Below are 20,668 nucleotides of genomic sequence, written 5' to 3'. Positions count from 1 at the left end.
AGAGTTGTTATCGGCACGATCCTTTTTGTTATAAATATCCACACAGTGAAGATGACGCTCATATATGCAGCACGATGCCTCAACATATCTGCTGTCTGTTTAGCTGTTAATATTAAAATGAAAATAGGCAGTTCCTTATATCATGTTTAGATTTTATTGTTGAGAAAGTGAAACAACGTAGCCAAGGTGATGTGAATGAAGTTATAAAGTACACTGTTCCCTTTGAAGATTTACCCGTGTCCTCGGTATAGTCTGTTTTCCATATCAAACTGAGAAGAAAAGACTGCAGCCTTGATCAAACTTGCGAAGTCTGAACTTACACGCAGAAGATGCAGGACTGAACTGTGTGTGTTAGGCTACTTAATATTAAGGAAAAGCCCCAATCAGAGAGGCGAATGTCTGCAGCCCCGCCTCCGTTTTCAGATGTCTCCGTTTTCCATCATCCAAACTGAGACGGAGCAGCAGCGTTTCAGAATGAAAACGGCCTCTCCAGCGTTTTCGAAACGCTCCGTTTTCGGCGCTCGAGAACTCCGGCGTAGTGTGGACGGATATCGTAACCGATAATTTTCACACTAAAACGCATTAGTGTAAACGGGGCCTTAGACTTTGCAACTAGATCGTTAAAATAGAGCGCAAAGATCTGCAGAAAGAGCTTACATTTTAAAAAAGAAACAAAGTCTTGTTTGAAATCTTCATGCTCAATATTATTTTATTAAATGTTACTAATATATTCTGTAATAAGTCAATCATAGATTCTAATCATAAACAAAAGCATATAATCGCCAAGCCTCTTTAAAATGTAAAGTCGAAAAGATATATTTGCACAGCCAAAGAAATAGGAACAAATGTAAATAAAGAATCCCAGAATCGGAATCGGATCATAAAGTTTCTAAAGACTAACACCCCATGGTCAAAGTGAATTATGAGTGAATCATGAATGCAGACGATCAATAAAAAGCATGAGCCTGTGCAGCAAATAACAAAACACAGAAGCACATTCTCACTGATTACTATTAACCTCATGAAAACACACAACAACACAAGACAGAAGATTAAAGCATTCAATACATAAAGACAGAATACAAATGTCTAAACATCTATGGAAAACTGAGACCAAACTAAAGTAGACCAAAGCATCAAGATCAAGAGACCATGTTTCCACACTAGCAATGTAATATGGACAAGAGAGTGCATGGCTCAAGCTTGCTCGAAACAAATACAAGTGTACATTTCAGGCAGGCTAGCAGCCATGTACCACATAAGAGAGAGCATCAAGCTTCTGTCACCAAAGCATTAATAAACTAGACTAGAGTGGCAGAGCACTGGTACTAACTCATTTTTCAGAAAAAGCATTGAAGTGATTCTCACTGATGAGCTATTCATCCTAAAATGTACAACATTGCTTATTAGGGCTACATTTTGGATAACCGAGAAATATGTGCTCGTGCCTACACATGGTTGCATTTTGTGTGTAAAATAACAGTATAGAGTGGTAATGCTCACTGCTCACTGGGGGTTTGAGTCTACCTAATGGTGGTTCTAGAAACCAGTTAAAACAATACTCATAGTGTTAAAAGCACACGGTTGTGATGGCTTTTCCCATCTAGTTTGCTTTTGAAAATACTATGGGTTGCATTTAAGGAGGGTGTGTGTGGGAGAATCAATATCAAGCTGATATATGACCTACAAGCTGACTGGCTTCTCTCACGGTTGTGTGCAATAAGGACATTGAGATTGGCTGAAATGTAAACAGCAGCCTTAGTGGATGGTGCAATTCTTTGGCACATGCCCCAAAACTGAAATTCAATCACAATGTCCACAGTGGCTCAGTGGTCAGGAGTGTATGGATAATCTTATGTTCATTCATTTGCTATAGCGACTATACAGAAATGGCAGACTGTTGCAGCCCATTTAGGGAGTGATCTATGTCATTGTTTCTCGAACCCCGTTCCTGGAGGACAACCAGCTATGCACATTTCCCATGTCTCCTTAACCAAACCCACCTGATTCAAATATTCAGCTTATTAGCAGAGACTGAAAGACCTGTAATTAGTGTGACAGACCAAGGAGACATCTAAAACATGCAGTGTTGGTGATTTTTGAGGGGTGTGGTTGAGAAAAACTGATACAGTGTTATCTGCTTATCTGTGACACAAAAGACAGAACAGCTAGCACACTTTGTTAAATCTTTTACTTTTAGAGTCATTATTATTACTTATTTTATATTATTATTACATTAATATTATACTTTTTCACATGCTTGGCTTATCAAAGGGTTATTAAAACAATGTTACAGCTTTTTTCCAAATGTTTGATTGGTAGAACAAGGCCCTGTTGTAGCACTGAAAAACGGGAAAGATATTTTTATGATATGTTCCCTCTAATAAAGTTTATTCATTATTTTGTTAATCATCATAGCTGGTGTATTAATCAGAGGATGTGAATAATACCAATTTGCCAAATATGCTCTGATTAACTAGAGGAGCCAATGTATTTCTGTCTTTTGTGTAACGTCCAATGGCTTTGTTGGTGAATTTGCTGGCTTATTGTGTTTACCTAATTAGCTTGGCATTGGAAAGGAGACCTCAGGTAAATATGCTTTGTATAAAGCCTGTGGATTGGTAAACTACAAAACTCCTTGCATTAACCTTCCATGAAAAAAACATAGCAAGCTGTTATGAAGTAATAAACAAACTGCTGTAGTGCCACAGAATATAACTCTGAATAAATATTTCATCTCTGAACAGCCCTTATCTTTAAATTAGAAGTTTTTACACAGTACACACAGCAATATATCACTCCATTCATTCATTTTCTTGTCGAAAAATCTTGGGTCACCACAGCAGAATGAACTGCCAACTTATCCAGCAAGTTTTTCTAGGAAACATCCACACACACACACATTCACACACACACTACGGACAATTTAGCCTACCCAATTCACCTGTACCACATGTCTTTGGACTGTGGGGGAAACCGGAGCACCTGGAGGAAACCCACGAGAAGGCAGGGAGAACATGCAAACTCCACACAGAAATGCCAACTGAGCCAAGGTTCGAACCAGCAACCCAGCGACCTTCTTGCTGTGAGGCGACAGCACTACCTACTGCGCCACTGCCTCACCCCTTATATCACTCTAAATCAAACCAAAACTATTAAAATGACAGAACTATGCACAGAGCAAAATAAAAACACTGACCAGGGGATTTCTCTTCCTAGCTTCTTGTCACCATGGTTTTTATGTTGTTTGAGACTCTACAAGGTGACCGGGCTTTAAATTAAAATGATCATCTGTAATGATTTTATGTCTCCCTCTTTTAGATTAGGATTTTCAGCCTCGCTGAAATGCTCAACCAAGTCTCATTCAGAAAACGTAGCCCTTTATACAGTTCAGGAGAGCACCAAATACATTCCAGGAAGTACACTTTTTGCAGTTTTTGTTTTTGCAAATCCACCAGAGGCTGCTGTGTACAATTTTTGAGATCTCAAATTTCTCTTGCAAGTGCCATTCGCACCTGCTCTTCTCACATTTATCCAGCAGTGGCTGCTGTCGAATGACTGACTGACTGGCTGACCGACCAACCTACCGATTCCCACACCCACCCCCTTCCCTAAACTTAACCAACAGTGTTTTGTTTTTAAAAGCAATCCACAAAATTTCCCAATTCTAACCCTATTATTTATTTGTTTATTTTATTTTTTGCCTTTTGTTTTTGCTTTCTGAAATCATTCTTCGCCAGACTCAAACCCCATAATTGCTGTAAACTCTTCTCTGTGTCTCAAGTCCGCCGACGTATCTGCAAGCCACTGGACAAACTGTTTACAGTGGGATAGTCACATATGCATGTCCATAGCACAGGCTCAAGCGGTCAGCTGCTAACGCAAAAAAAAACGAAACAGTGTCATACCGCCCCGTAGCGTTCGTTTTAAAGACAAAATTCAGGCATACGTACTTCTGGCTATATTTGAAATCTCCAGAAACCTACATAGGGCTGTTTTCTTTATTTGAGCCTATGTTGCACCTAGTATTTATAAAAGTTAACTGACTTTTAACTTATTTTCTCAAAAAAAAGTTATTTAAAGTGAGACTATAGATATTAATAATACCAAAACCCTGAACGTAAAAATATTCACTCTATATATCTATAGAAGATGTACTTCTATATATGGGTGAGATTGTTGGTCATGGAAAAATAGTTTTGTCTTCTCGATTGAACAAGGCTGTTGTAGTTTTTCTTTATGAAGAAAAGTTAGTAAACAGACTTGTTGAAAGCGGAATTGTTGTAGAGAATACATTGTTGTCAGTTGCGCCTATCCGTGCAACAGCTACTAAAGTGGTAATTTCGAGCGTTCCTCCTTTCATCTCAAATGATGACATTACAAGAGAACTAAGTCGATTTGGTAGGTCTGCTAATTCTATTAAAATGGTCCCACTTGGATGTTAAACGCCAGATTGAAGTATGTCTTGTCTTTTCAAAGACAAGTCTTCATGTTTTTAATTGCGCCCTCTAAGTCTCTGGAAGTTTCTTTTCGCATACAACACGAAGATAATTATGGATGATTATGAAACATGCTCCGAGATTTCTGAGATTGATTGTAGTCAGCTTTTGAACGATGTCTATTTTGTCAAGAAACTAAACAATTTTTTGGATCAAACTAAAGGGAAAAAAAATCTATATTTTTGAATATTTCCTAGATGGTGACAAATTTGTCAAATCAGTTTTACATGCCCAAAGTTCAGTTGGGTATGATGTGATTTCAAAACAAAAAAGATTTAGGGTGAGAAAGTTCATGATGGAGGTGCGGAAAGATCAGAAAGAACTGGAAAAAATGACAAAACAGAGAAAATAAATACACATGGGTGTAGGGTCTATATTTATTTATTGTTTTGCTTTAAGTTTTTTTTTTTTTTTTTGGCTTTCAGTTTTCTTTTTTTTTCCATCCCCTAAAATGAACATTGTAAGAGTTGGATCTCTAAATGTTAATGGGATGAGGGATGGTGAAAAACGAGCCTTATTATTTGAATTTTTTGAAGATTCAAAATAACGAAATACTTTTTCTACAAGAAACTCATAGAGATGTAAATAATGAATCAGAAATAAATTTGTAGTGGAAAGGGAAATTTTGTTTAAGCCTTGGCACTAATCTGAGTGCTGAGGTAGCTATATAAAGGAAGTAGATGGTAAACTAACTATGAACAACTTATCTGTAATATGTGAGTTTATATATTAATTAAGTGTTAGTTATTAGCTTAAGTATGTTGTTGGGATGTTATTCTAAAGTTGCAACTATTCCTCATTTACTAACAGTTAATAAATGAAGAATAGTTACAACTTTAGAATAACGTCCCAATAACATATATAAACTATTAACTAATACTTAACAAGTCTTTAGTAAGTAATTTACTAACAGCTTGTTCATGATCTATTACTAATTTATTAGGTACAGTTATAAATCACCATACAGTTAACGTCATTTATCACTTCTTAACTAACAGCTTGTAAGTTATCTATTGGCTATCTTAAAGCAACAGTTTTAATAATTAACAAACTATTAACTATTAAGTTAATAACTAAGTCATTTATAATGGACTAGTTTATTAATGGACTATTAACTAGTTATAACAGATAGTTATTCTAAAGTGTTTCCAAACTGTTTTGGTGTAAATGGGTGTCTCAAAAAGATGATTTTGAAGGTTTAATACAATGGTGGGAAATTGGAAAGACACAAATAAAGAATTTTTGTCAGCAATATACCTGCTTTTCTTCTAAACAAATGAAGCAAAAAATAGCTGATTTAGAACAAGAAGTTTCTCAGATTGCCTCTGGCATGTTTCAAAGTTTGGATTCTTCCTTAATGGACAATTTTTGTGAAAAAAAAAGCAAGATCGTGAAATATTATTGCATGTACGGGTTAAAGGAGCCTTAATAAGATCTCGGTTCATGTCTCTTCACGATATGTTCGCTCCCACTAATTTTTTTAAGGTAGAAAAGACAATTAAAAAACAAAACAAAATGTACTGCTTGACAACTTCTGATAGAGTAAAGACTTGTGGGCCAGGACAAATGAGAAAAATTGCAGTGGATTTCTATTCAGAACTGTATAAAAAGGAGGACATTGATTGTAGTTGTGTTTCAGAACTATTGCAACAGCTTCCAACTATCACTAAAGAACAAAGTCAGACTCTGGGTACTTCACTTTCATTTAAGGAGTTAACTGATGCTGTTATGCAAATGAAAACTGGTCGTGCCCCTGGAGTTGATGGTCTGTCAGTGGATTTGTTTAAAACTATTTGGGAAATCATTAGAAAAGATTTTCATCAGGTAGTACAAGTATGTTTTAAAGAAGTTCTTAAAGAACTGTGTTGGCACTGATAGCCAAAAAAAAAGTGGTTTGGAGGCCAGTTTCTATTTTGACAACTGATTATAAACTGATAGCCAAAGTTTTGGCAAATAGACTGAAATTAGTTCTGGGTGATATAAAAATATAAAGCTTTTTGGTGTAACAATAGCACAACAATGTCTTTACCAGTTATCCCTGAAAATGTAAATGGGAAAAAATAGGGTTTAACTTTTTGGAATTTATATGGGCTCTGAACATTATACTAGGAAATACTGGGAAGGTGTAAAGGATAAAATGTGTGCTAGGTTGTTGAAATGGAACTGAATTTTGCCTAAACTTTCATATAGAGGAAGAGTACTAGTTATTAATAATCTTGCTGCTTCCATTTTATGGCATAAAGTAAATGTAATGAATCCAACAGATGATTTTATTGGAAATATTCAAAAGTATTTTATAATTTAAAAAAATTTTTTTTGGTCTCTCAAACATTCGTTGCAAGAATCAGTTCTGTATCTATAGTTGAATGAAGGAGGTCAAGGACTTATGGATATATGATATAAAGTTGCTGCTTTTAGACTGCAAACAATTCAAAAGCTACTTCATCATCAGCCTCCAAACTGCACTATTGTAGCTTGTTCTTTATTCAATATAATAGGGAGGATGAATTTGGATATACATCTTTTTTTGATGAATTTAAAAGAAATCAATTTAACTGGACCTTCCTCTTTTTACATTTCAGTGTTTAATGTTTTTAAGGTGGTGGAAACCTAGTGTGAAACTGAAATCACAGACAATTCGCACAAATTTGATGAGAGCAGGAATATATTGGCCATCTTAGATTACATGATCAATGGATACCTGCAAAAGATTTGGCAGTAAAATTGTCAGAAGAAATCAAAGATTAGGTTTCTGCTTTGCCATAACAAGAGGACACATCTGATAGTGTCTTCCCTAAGATTAGTGTAACTGTGAATGTTGGAGACTGATTTCTAAGAAAGCTCTTTATTGTATATGTGTTACATTTTTAAACATGAGAGTTCTAAAAGACCTTCCAGAAACTAAGTGGATTGATTTACTTGAGACTGGCTCTTCTTGGTTTTATTTATACTTTTTTTTTTTGGACCAAAATATAGTGCACTAAATAAAAATAAAATAGTTTTAATAAATGTCTTGTTTGGAAAAGCTAAAATGGCCATTTAGCTAAGTGGAGGCACTGATCCCTTACATATGTTTAAGGCTCTGGTTAAAAGTAGGTTAATGTTAGAGTATAAGTATTGTGAATGAGTAAATGATTTAGAATCTTTTTTTTTTTCTTTGTGAGGTTTTGAAAAAATACCATGTCAACCCAGTGAAGAGGGAGGGTTTAATATGATGTTTTAAAGAAGAGCGAGTGACAATGTGTTTATGTGTGTGTATCTTTGACACTTTTATGTATGTGGTATATGCAGCATTTTGTGAATGTTGTTGTATTTTCAGTTAGTTTTTTTGATTGTTTCCGATTGTTTTTTTTGTTTTTTTTCTCTGGATTGTGTAATGTTCTGAATGTATAATTGTTTTTGTAATTAAAAAGAGCTTTGAAGGTCAGGTCTCTCTTTTTCTCTTTCTATTTCTCTCTCTCTCTCTCTTGTGTAGTACACATAAAGAACAGACAGATATGTATTTAGAGCATATGAACATTATATTGTATATGTAAGCAGGCAGGAAATAATATTAATTACTGCTAAAACAGATGTACAGTGCATACGGAAAGTATCCATAGCGCTTCACTTTTTTCACATTTTTTTTTTTATGGTACAGCCTTATTACAAAATAAATTAAACTAATTTATTTTCTCAAAATTCTACACACAATACCCCATAATGACAATGTGAATAAAAATTATTGTTGAAAATTTGTTAAAAATAAAACACCTGAAAAATCACATGTACATAAGTATTCACAGCTATTGTTTAATAGTTTGTTAATGTAATTGTTAATACGATGCCACTTGCTTGACACACCTGTCGTTGGGAATTTTGCCCATTCTTCTTTGCAGTACGTCTCGAGCTCTATCAGATTGGATGGGAAGCGACAGTGTACAGCCATTTTCAGATCTCTCCAGAGATGCTCAATAGGATTTAGGTCTGGACTCTGGCTGGGCCACTCAAGGACATTTATCAAGTTATTGGGAAGCCACTCCATTAATATTTTGGCGGTGTGCTTTGGGTCATTGTCCTGCTGGAAGATGATATGTCGCTCCTATCTGAGGTCAAGATCACCCTGAAGCAGGTTTTCATTCAGGATGTCTCTGTACATTGCATTCATTTCTACCTCTATCCTGATTCGTCTTCCAGTTCCTGCTGCTGAAAAACATCTCCACAGCATGATGCTGCCACCACCATGCTTCACTGTAGGGATGGTATTAGCCTGGTGATGAGTGGTGCCTGGTTTTCTCCAAAAGCAATGCCTGGCATTCACTCCAATGAGTTAAATTTTAGTCTCATCAGACCAGAGAATTTCGTTTCTTATGGTCTGAGAGTCCTGATGCCTTTTGGCAAACTCCAGGCAGGGAGTGGCTTCTGTCTGGCTACTCTACCATACAGGTCTGATTGGTACTGCGGATTGCTGCACAGATGGTTGTCCTTCTGTAAGGGTGTACTCACACTATGTACAGTTGCCTTGAACCAGGCCAAAGCACGCTTATCCCCCATCCTATCTCCCCGACGCCCCGCACTCACATTACATTCGGGCCTGGGCACGCTTATTAAATCAAATCAAATCAAATTGATTGACGTGACGTGATTGATTTGATTTGAGAAGTTAAAAGCCCTCATTTTAAGTTTATTTGGACCCAAGAAATGGAGGAAAAACTAGTATAAATTTGGTAAGGAGCACTATGTTTGTTTGCCGTGTCAGCTGATCAAAATCACAATCAGGTTGAAAAGCCAAAGAAAGTTGAGGAGAAATTGTTAATTATCTTCAAAAGCCAGGTGAGCAGCCCAAGTTTCTAAAGCTAAAGCCTCATTTTTCCATTATGCAGTTATTAACGAAAGATATATTTCATGACCTCACATTGTTCTCATGTCACTTCTCATGTTTATTTAGTTGTGATACGTAGTTTGGACAAAGATGTCTGTGATTCTTCCTATTTTAAAGTCATGCAGTGTGAACTCTCCTGTTGCCGATCCATCCTACAGTGTACAGAATGTACGCTGTACCCAGATAGGCATGCAATGTGAAAACACCCATGACACAGTATGTATTCGGCATAAGTGTTTTCGCTCAGCACAGTGGAGTTTTCTTTAGTTATATCGTTTAAGTCATTTTATATGCAGTGACAGGAGTTGAAGTTAAATGAGAGTGGAGGGTGTATTTGGGGGGCAAAAGAGTCAGTGAGGGGCAGACTTCAAGAGGGAGACAGCTCCGTGGAAAAAGCTGTTCCTCAGTCTGCTGGTTTTTGTCCAGAGGAGCCTGAAACAGTCTGTGAGTGGGGTGAAAGGTGTCCTTAAGAATACTGCATGCTCGGCGCAGACAGTGTTTCCTCTGGATGTCCTCTATGGCTGACAGTGTGGTCCCTGTATTGTGTTGGGCAGTTTTCACCACCCACTGCAATGCCTTACGCTCAGCCACAGAGCAGCTTCCTTACATACCAGATTGTGACGCAGTTGGTCAGGATGCTTACTATTGTGCAGCGGTTGAAGTTCACCAAGACAGCTGATGAAAGCTGGTTCTTCTTGTGTAGAGTTCTTTATTGTCTTATAAAAGTCATTTAGCTCTTCAGGAAGGAGCCATTTGTGGCTGTGGGTGTGGACTGGCTGGGTTTGTAGTTGGTGATGACCTGGATGCCCTGCCACATGCGCCGAGGATCAGAGTTGAAAAAGTGCTCCTCTAGCTTTAGCTTGTAACATTGCTTGTCTTTTTTGATGCCCCTCTTCAGATTAGACTTGGAAGTGCTGTATGCCTGTGCATCCCCTGATCTGAAGGCAGTGTTGCGTGCCTTCAGCAGGAGGTGCACCTCCTTGTTCATCCATGGCTTCTGATTCAGGTATGTAGCGATCTGTTTCTGGGTTGTAACACTGGCTGTTTCTCAATATGCGTTCTTCAGGGGTCTTGCGTCCTCGTGCTCTCGTGAAACGTCATCATCAGCTGTTCAGTCCAGTAAAGTTCAAGTTCAGTTCCAATACTCAAGACCGCAAGTACGGAGGACGCGTGAAACTTCCCGGATGTGTTCTTGATATCGAGGACGCACCGATGCAGACTTGAGCACCGAACTCCCTCTGGAAGTCCCAGAAGTCATTGCGACTGGAGGTAGGAAGCGCTGCATTTTATCTAGATTTATTATAAAAGTTCATAGATATGAATTATTTACCTCAGGAGTTTCCCTAAATGAAACGATAAAAGTAAACATTACCATGGACATCTTAATAAAGGAATAAACACATTAAGGGTGTTTGTTGTATGAAGGCTGTAATGTTTAAAAAATTTACCATTTAAAACACGTGAAGGTCATGTGACCATCAGGAAGAACGCAGCATCTCAATTCTCAAAGGACGCGTTCTCTGCCCTCGCGGTCTCCTGAGTTCGTTCTTCCAAGGACACCTGGCAAGACTGGTCTCCACAAGAACACAAGTCCGTTCTCTGCATTCTTGGAATTGAGAAACAGCCACTGTCTATGGTGGTGTTGATATATTCCTTGCTTGGTCTGTGCTTTGACATGCACTGTCAACCCTGGGACCTTATAAAGACAGTTGTATACCATTTAAAATTATGTCCAATCAACTGAATTTACCACAGGTGAACTCCAATTAAGCTGCTGAAACATCTCAAGAATGATCAGTGGAAACAGAATGTACCTGAGCTCAATTTTAGAGCTTTCAGCAAAGGCTGTGAATACTTATGTACATGTGATTTTTCAGTTTTTTATTTTTTATTTTTAATACATATGCAACAATTTCATAAAATCTTTTTTTTTTTTACATTGTCATTATAGGGTATTGTGTGTAGAATTTCGAGGAAATAGATGAATTTAATCCTTTTTGGAAGAAGGCTGTAACAAAAAATTGGAAAAAGTGAAGCGCTATGAATACTTTCTGAATGCGCTGTTTTTGATACTTTTGGCATTCTTTTACTAAATAAATAATACAGTTAGCGCTGACTGATATAACACAATGCATAAATGTACATTATACACTTGCTGTCTATGTGTTTGTTGGCTTAATACAAGCATAAGTGGCAAATTTTTAAATATACAGTACGCCTTAAATGAACAAAAGATACATATAAGCCCACCTTGTGCCTAACAATGTAAAGTCGTGGCACAACGGACTTTAGTCTCTCTGCCTCACTTATTTTCAAAATAAGAGTCCCACATCCATAAAAAGTTTAATATTAGCTTAGATAAACATAGAAATAATGGAAAAATTACTATTGCTGTAATATTAGAAGGAAACATGGGGTGTGCATATTAATGATCCCATGTGCAAAATAACTGTTTTGTTCTAAATGGCTTGTTTTTCACAGGGATTTTATGTTAACATGATTTCCATGAGAATGAGGAAGCAATAGTGTTATGGCTCATTGTATGCCATGTCCATATACTGAAATCTTATTATTCAGCTATGCCTATATCCAGATTTTCATTATATGGCACCATTAACTCTATTATCTCACCATAACCTCATTTTTTTTAAATAAAAAAGGGTTGAGTGACTCGTCAATTTGTTTATCCTTTACTCCTAAAATAAAGTGATTTCATGAAATAAAAATTAAACTGTGAAATAAAAATATGACTGAACCTTTCTGATGAGCAACAGAAAGGTTCCATAGATATTAAAGTCTGTTTAATCAACTGGAAGTTGCTGAGATTTTTATTTCAGAGTGTTAATGTACTTCCAACTGAAATTCAATTAAATTCATCTTTATTTCTATAGCGCTTTTCACAATATAGATTGTGTCAAAGCAGCTTCACATAGAAAATTATAGTGATTTTAAGAAGTGTCAGTTTCGTTTTCAGAGTTTAAGTTCAGTTCAGTTTAGCTCAGTTCAGTGTGGTTTAATATTCACTGCCGAGAGTCCAAGACACTGAAGAAAACACTTTCTTTTGCACATCATTCACTCAAGCAAACTAACAATAAGCTCACTGACGTCATTAAACCGATGTTAAGAGAGAACACAAAAGCAAATTATCAGACCTGAAATGACGATTACCAAAACAAACTTTCCACTGTATTCATTTGCACAGATTAAATGTTTACCTAAAGAATAACAACGTGCTCTAGCAAAATATAAATTGCACATTTTGATTTCAAATTAACATTAAAGGTACTTCTTAGAACCATCAAAGTCAACAAAGAACAATTATTTTTAGGAATGTTTTTGATATCAGTATTATGTTGTTAAGACTGTCAAGTGACCTCAACTTAAATTTAACCTTCTTGAAAATGATAAGATATTTTTTATGGTATGATATTGCAATCTCATTTTATAATTTATCAGATGTCAAATTTCTAAGAGGGAAAGCTGCATACCTTAGCTCTGTATTAAGTTCAGTCCCACTGTTCCATCGGTCACTGAGAAGTGGCTGGTTAAAATGCTCGTCACAAGCATCTGTCATCAGCCCCTTTATCCTGACAGTCTATTACAACAACTGGGTCAAAGCTGCCCCAGTTTAGAACAGCCTCTGTCAAGACCCCTGGCAGACGACAGCAGAAAGCACGTGGGTGACCCAGACTTTGCCGCACCAGAACAGAAGCGCAGACAGAGCGGTGTTCAGAAAATGGTGGTCACGACCCAAACAGCAGGAGCACAACATGACAAAGGGTTGGCTAATATCAGAGCACTGTGTTGAGAGATGAGGCTTTGGCAGGCTTTTCTGCCCTGCTAGAATCCAATGAGTCTGTTGCCTGCCAAAAGATAGTTTGCAGTCGGAGTGAAAAACAAAGGATTAGTTTTAAAGGAGGGCAAAAATGCAGAGCCCATCTCACGCTTCAACCTGCCAAAGCCTACTCAGCTGAACTCATTCATAGAGAGAAGAGTAGATGAATAAGAAAGGGAACCACTGAGTAATGGAGTACATGGAGAAAGAAGAGTACATGAGAGAAGGAGGAACAAGAAAAGGCACCGAAGAGAGGAACTAAAAAAAATCAAAGGAATTTAAATAATTCATAACCGTGGTAGCTTGTGGTTGTAGATAAAGGATTTATATGCAGGTTTGATCCTAAAGAAGGAAAGTTACATTAATTGGAGTTTCCCCAAGAGCACAGCCACACAAACATAGATTTTTCAAACACAAATCCGTCATGAATGTGAATGAGATTTTATGCATGCTTATGACAACTCTCATGAAGTGTCGTGTGCTCAGATATGTCATTTTAAATGCAAAGATGACATTGTTTGAGGTGTTTTTCTGGTAATCATTCACTCATTTTACTTTTGCTAAGTCCCTTGTTTATCAGGGGTTGCCGCAGTGGAATGAACTGACAACTACTCAGCATATGTTTTACACAGCGGATGCTCTTCCAGCCGCAACCCTATACTGGGAAACACCCATGCATGATAGGCTCATTCTGAAATGTAGCCCTTTATCTATTTATGGAGATCATGAATTATGTAGAATAAGGTACGTATGGCTGCATTTTGTCTTTAAAAGAAATACTACGGGATGGTATGACGCCATTCTTTTTCCAACCCAAGATTCATTCTGGAAACGTAGCCCCGCAGACGTTTGTGGAGACCTCAATTTACGTGACCGGAGGTACGTACGGCCGCATTTAGTTTTTCTTGAGCGAACGCCGACGGCTCGCCTCCGAGTTGAGGGCTTTCCCGCTGCTGCCAGTTTGTCCGCTTAGCTTGCAGCGTTACGTCGGCGGAGCGGAGGCCCGAAGGAGGAGGACGACCAGGATTGGGTCTGGGGAAGAGCGGTTCCGGAAATCAGGTAAGATGAAAAACAGAATCCGAAATATAAGGGCGAGAACGCGGCGGGATCCAAAAACGCAGTCGAAATCAAAGACGAGGGCTTTTGCTTTTTTTTTTTTCTGGACGGCTTTCACAAACCGTCGTTTGGGTTTAGGGAAGGAGGAGGAGGAAGAGGAGGGCGGCCGGGGCGGCTGATCAGCCGGCCGCCCGGTCAATCGTTCAGCCGGCCGGTCGGACAGAAGGTTGCTCCACAGCGGCTTTTCGCGCGAGAACAGCACGGGCACGAACGGCACGCGCTCCCGCGAGGCGCTCGAGACGCGAAAAAGCGTGGATCCGTTTTCTGAGTTGCTTTTCAAAACTCCGACGGTTGGATTTATTGTAGTGGGTTAGCGCTGAGCAATCTGTGCTTTTAAAAACACTATCGGTTGGGATTGGTCGGTCAGTCAGTCAATCAGTCATTCCGTCAGTCAGTCAGTTGGCCTAGATTTACTGGAAAAAAGCAGGGGTGAATGGCACTGGGGAGAAATTTGAGATCTTAAAAAACGTACACAGGGTGCTCTGGTGGATTTGCGAAAACAAAAACGGCAAAAACATTTTACCTCCCGGGACATATTTGGCGCTCTCCAGAAATGTATATAGGGCTAAGTACTTACACACTTATTTGCAAAGGCTAATTTAGTTAATCCAATTCACTTATAGGCTAACGCATGTCTTTGGACTGTGGGGGAAACCGGAGCACCCATAGGGAACCCACTCGAACACAGGGAGAACATGCAAACTTCACAGAGAAATGCCAACTGGCCAAGCTAGGACTCGAACCAGCAACCTTCCTGCTGTGAGGTGACAGTGCCAGTGAGCCACTGTGCAGCCTTTATTATAACCAAATATATCATAATCAGTTTTTTTCTTTATCATGACAACTTAACATTACCAAGACAACATAACTTGTCATAAATCTGTCAAAATGTCATTTTTGTGTCATGCATTTTATAACAGTGTCATTAAAGAGCCCCTGTTTTGCATTATAAAAGGTCATATTTTGATTTTGGGGTCTACAACAATAGGCTGATATGCATGCAAGCTCAAAAAAACACTTTCATTGTCTTATAATATGCATTTTACCTAATTATCCAAGGTGACGCAGTGGTGCAGTAGGTAGTGCTGTCGCCTCACAGCAAGAAGGTCGCTGGTTTGAGCCTCGGCTGGGTCGGCGTTTCTGTGTGAAATTTGCATGTTTTGCAACATAATGAGACAATGAGCTAATGACAGTTGAGAGTCATTCATGGTCACATCATGATAATAAAAATGTCACAACAGTCTCAAATAATGTTTTGTAGTTTTCTGTGAGCTAAATATCTTTAAAATGTTGTTTGTGTAAAAGCAAGTCAAACAATTGTAAAATGACATGCGAGTGATTAAATGACAGTGAAATGTTCCTTTTTGAGTGAACAATCCCTGCAAAAGCTTTCTTTTATTTAAAGTACTTAAATTGCATTGAGTTACTTCCCTTTATTGTTTTATTGAATTGTTACTCATTTACTAGAATTCAAGCTACTTACCCAATCTGAGCCTTGTAAATCACTGCTTCTATTAAAGACTAAACAGCTTTAATTGATACACATTTAGTCTCTAGTGGCCAGACACTTCAAATTAATCCTAGCACTTAATCTGAGCAAAAAGACTCAGTGGGGTAGATAAATGCTTCTCTTGTTCTTGAGACTTTTAAGGAAATTATCAAGACTAAAGTATCAAGCTTGCAGGACAGCAATGGTTAAGTGGTCAAATATAGGATTTTTTCCTCTCTAATTTAAAACGTAGGTAATATATCCTGGTCGATACAAACCACTTTAAATCCAAAGATGAAACTACTTTAACAGGAACTAAGCAACATATTTCTGAAAATAAATTACAAAATAAAACATGCTCTTGCTAAATTGGTTTGGCACAATTTTCACAAGCACTTGGTACATTTTTATGACAGCAGATCATCAAAATTACACTTTTTTTTCCATTTCAGCATGTTTTCAATTGTGTTAGTACAACACACATAATCACAAAATACCTATTTAAAAAATAAGTGTTTCATGTAAGTGTTTCATTCACAGTAACTGCCTTTCATAAAGCCATTTGTATCAAAGGTTAAATCTCGTCATTCAGTTTAATAAATTTGTCTATGATTTAATTCAACTGAACTTAATATTTAATTAATTAATCATTTATTATTTCCACTGGTTTTCAACTGGTCTGACTGGTGTCTGATTATTAAGTAACATATTGCTGCAAGTGCTTTCAGTTAAGAAATACCAATTGCTACAGCAAATACTTGTCTTGTTTGCATATGTAAATATTTGTGGAGCTGCGCATCGATAGATTTGCTTTTTAGTGTTTGGACTTTCAGCAGAAGAAATTTAAACTAAATTGAACTGAACTAAACTTCCACTCTGAAAACTGGACTGACCTAGTTTAATTTACTAGAACTATTATGATCTTCAATCTACATTGTAAAAGCGCCATAGAAATAAAGATGAATCGAATTTAATGTAAATGAGTTGATGTGTTCTTTGATCACATTATCACTTGTACATTTTCTTTCTGCTTAGACCCTGATTTATTGTTTAGGTTGCCACAGTGGAATGAATCACCGATTACTCTGGCATACGTTTTTTTGTGGTGCATGCCCTTTAGTTAGTAAACCAAATTTTACCAAAGTAGTGTAGTAGTAGCCCATGTAACACCTCTCAATATCTCACTGCATTGGTTATCGGTTGAAACCAGGGTTGGGTGATGTTGACCAATTTGGCATTGTCAATGTCTAATGTAAAACATCACGATGGGTGATGGCATAATCGTCAGTAGGGAATTCATTATTTATTAATAATTAATTAATTCATAACAAATAATTATTAGTAGCCTACCGTTTCAACTACCTGACCCGCATGATCTTTGTTACATAAATAAATAAAGATAAGTTACACACAAATTACCACCTGTTAATCAATTTTTCTGTGGGACTCTGGCATGAATAGGCAGAGTGATCTGTGCCGTTATAAGGCGATGACAAACTTGGTTGGTAAAAAGGCTCACAACCAACAGTATCTGAGTTTTTTGCTAAAATTACTAAGCACAAGAGTTAAAGCGAAAGATTGAAGAAGTGTACTGACGCTGTGACACATTACCTGATAGATAAAAAGTATCAAAGAGTCGTTAGATAGAGACAAAATTAATTAAATCCTTAATAAAATGTCCGACATGCACTGCTCTCTGGGGTTTTGTGCTCAAAGTACTTGCTGACAGCCTGGAGCTCAATCGTGTGTGTATGCTAAAGCACATGACAGTATATATGTGTGTATGTCATTGCTTGCGCTTTCAGCAGTATAGTGTGGAAGGAGGGTTTTTCAGAAATGTGAGATGGAACACCAGTTTGGACGTGGATCGTTTTCATTCTAAAATGTCATTTTAAAACTAAGACTTATTAGTGTAAACAGGGCCTAAGTGTTGTTGCTGCGATGGGGGAGGGGCAGAGGATTGTGATGTCAACTCAGCATTGTGATCTCTATCGCCAATCCGCGGTGGACAATGGCATCGTCTATCGATCCAACCCTAATTGAAATCTGGATCAAGTTCAAATTACTTATGCTTGCTTGCACTGACACTGCACCCTCTTACCTCCACCTGCTCCCGAAGGTCTACATTCCCTCAAGGAGCCTCCATTTGGCGAGCGAGTAGCAACTTGTGGTGCATTCAATGTTCCACCTTGGTGTAATGATCTTTCCATTTCCACACAGACTGTGGATTCACTGGTATTCTTCGAAGGACAACTGAACCCTGGTGAATTAAACCAGAATCCACCTAGTGGCACTTTCTCTCTCTGTGTGTGCTTCTCTCTCTTTAAAAAAAGCACTCCTACTCTAGCACTAAATTCTCTGAGCACAAATAAGTTATATCACTATCACTTCTTGTCTGTATTGCCTCTTCTCATTGAATTGCTGCATACCTCCTCAATTGTAAGTCACTTTGGACAAAATTGTCTGCTAAATGACAACATGTGAATGTAAATGTATTGATTGCTACTGAATTAACTGATTGTTAAAAGTACTACGTTAAAAACAAAATCTTAACTGTTATTTTTGGTGATTAAATCAAATATTTTAATGCATATGACAATGACCTTCTGTTATATATTTTTTTTATTTTAGAAGTAATATTACACCGTAAGCTGAGGCCATGGTCTTTAGCCTCCTTGTTACAGCAACCGGCTCCCATGTGGGATCGATCCCAGCTCGGAGCAGGCTGGGTGGTGTGGACTGGCTATAGGTTACATTGGTGTCGTGACCCGGATACGTGAGGTTTAGGGGGTGAGTGTAACAGAGACCAGCTAGTAAAGTGTTGAGCAGATAAACCTCACTTCTCTGACCTCTAAAAAGTTACTGTGGATTTATTGTTTGTATTTTCTAATAAATTTATTAATTGATAAAAAAAATTAACACATAAATATTGCCATTATAAACGTTTCTCCTATTGCATTACATTACTAATATTATTTAATGTGAGGCTAATACATTTTATAATGAAACGATATTGGCATATTGTTACCTTAGAATTAAAAGGTTCTATCTGATATTTTAGTCAAAATTGAGTTATTAAAAAAAATAACATGAAAAAATTGAGACATATTCTTAATAAATGACAACTTATTTACAGGATAGGATGTTTTTTTTTATAAGTTGTTTACATTTACAATAATGTAATACAAGACTTTTTATTTAAAAAAAAATATATACTGTTTGCTATGTAATGCAAAAACTTTGAAGCTCAATATCTCAAAAGCATTCAGAACGCAGACAGAACCTTATAATTCCAAGGTGACTACTTTGTTCACCTTGCCACAGCATATTTGTTTGTTTGTTTGTTTAGGGATGCTTGTAATCACCTTTAAATTGTCTACAGTTTCTTTTTAAAAATGTAGATTTAAGTCAAAATAATTATGCTCTATGCGTTTGAGAGCATATGTGTGGCAGAGTACATCACTTTTATGAAGTTCAGAGGAAACTTGGAAAGCATGGAGAAGAAAATGGAAATATTTTTATGATTTTTCTTTACAGATGGAGAATATACTTGTAAAAGTTACATACTGTGGAAAACCCCCAACAGTAAGTTGCCGATCTGTCAGAAGTACATGAATCTGTCAGTATTTAAAGTCACCATGGAAGTTAAGATTGTCTTTTTTTCCACAATCATCTACTTGAAATGGTCTTGAAATGAGAAAAAATGTAGGTCAGTGCATGTTTTCGACCCTTGGAGTCTGATTGGATTGTTGGAAGACAGACCTTTCTAATAAAATGAAGGAAGATTGATGAATGGATGAATTCAGAGCAGAAATTAGACACCCTCTGACATGCCTGCCCTCCATGTGACCACTAAGTGAAGAAAGTTATTTTGATGGGGAGGCAAGGATAGGTATTTGATTAAAGTTTAAGGAGGCAAATGTTTTTATTTTATTTTTTTTTAAATAATGAAGTGCACTGATACTTTTTACACAGATAATTAATAATAATAACTACTGTTTACATAAGCAATATTACACAGTAGCGGAGTAGCAGTGCAATATGGCTGTATATCAGCACTGGTGGGAGGCCAGCTCGAGGCCACAAGCCGACTGCCTTAGTGCCCTACCAGTGATGATATACAGCCATAATGCACTGCTAAGAGTGTGGTATTGCATTAAAACAATAGTTTGATGGCATAATCGTGTATATCATTCAAAAAAATCAAACACAGAGAGTCTCAAAAAGTTTTTTGTACATGGAACTTTCTTTATTCACATCTGCAACTGACTGTCAGAACAGTAACCAGGAACCATTGCTAATTCACCAACGTCACTTTAAAGCTAGTATTTGAATGATTTTATAGTGTAATGTCTGAATTGATGACAAAACAGATTATTTTGATCACATTTTTGGATTATAAGGCTTAACGGTATGAAATGCAATCAGTCTACTGATATTTCCAAGTATTTCTCTGTTGCAATTGGTAGATTACAATAATTAACCCCTATAAAGCCAAAGCAAACACTACCAGATTACTATGGTATGAATACAGCACTACAACATAAAAAAGAGAGATCAACTAAGAATGTCACTTACCTGTTACATAATTTAATCAGCTGTAGTTTTACATTTACGCTATTTTTCTCTTGTAAGGGCTTAGTATGCGATTTCTGTAGCCATCTTATGGCAGTACGTCGACTGTCTTTGCTCAATATGACAGGCTGAATGCCGCTGACTTGCTGAATCCAAAATTACATATATTTGAAATAAGTCTCTTTCAATGCAAAAAAAAAGAGAGTGATGAAGGAGCAATGGATGGTGGAAGGATGTTGCGGACCAAAGTAAAGAGCAGGGGGATTTGTTGGGGAAGTTGTGGAAGGAAGTGA

General features: G+C 37.3%; 1 protein-coding gene and 1 long non-coding RNA gene across 4 annotated transcripts in view; one reads left to right on the top strand and one right to left on the bottom strand.

Annotated features, from left to right (window-relative positions):
• Positions 1–20,668, top strand: part of LOC147834759 (uncharacterized) — a 436,363-nt gene that overhangs the window by 19,935 nt on the left and 395,760 nt on the right. The window lies entirely within an intron of this gene.
• Positions 1–20,668, bottom strand: part of grin3bb (glutamate receptor, ionotropic, N-methyl-D-aspartate 3Bb) — a 195,793-nt gene that overhangs the window by 142,569 nt on the left and 32,556 nt on the right. Inside the window, exon 1 of one of the 3 annotated variants that reach the window (XM_087273484.1) lies at positions 12,849–13,127. The exons of the other annotated variants lie outside the window; for them this stretch is intronic. The gene's annotated coding sequence lies outside the window, so the exon portion shown is untranslated. Of the gene's footprint in view, positions 1–12,848; positions 13,128–20,668 lie in introns of those variants that run through there. 3 annotated transcript variants of the gene reach the window in all.

The sequence above is a fragment of the Danio rerio genome, chromosome 11 (genome assembly GCF_052040795.2).
Source record: "Danio rerio strain M-AB ecotype USA chromosome 11, GRCz13ab, whole genome shotgun sequence".
NCBI lineage: Eukaryota > Metazoa > Chordata > Actinopteri > Cypriniformes > Danionidae > Danio > Danio rerio.
Note: the sequence above shows the minus strand (reverse complement) of the source record. Positions and strands in the feature narration are given on the sequence as shown.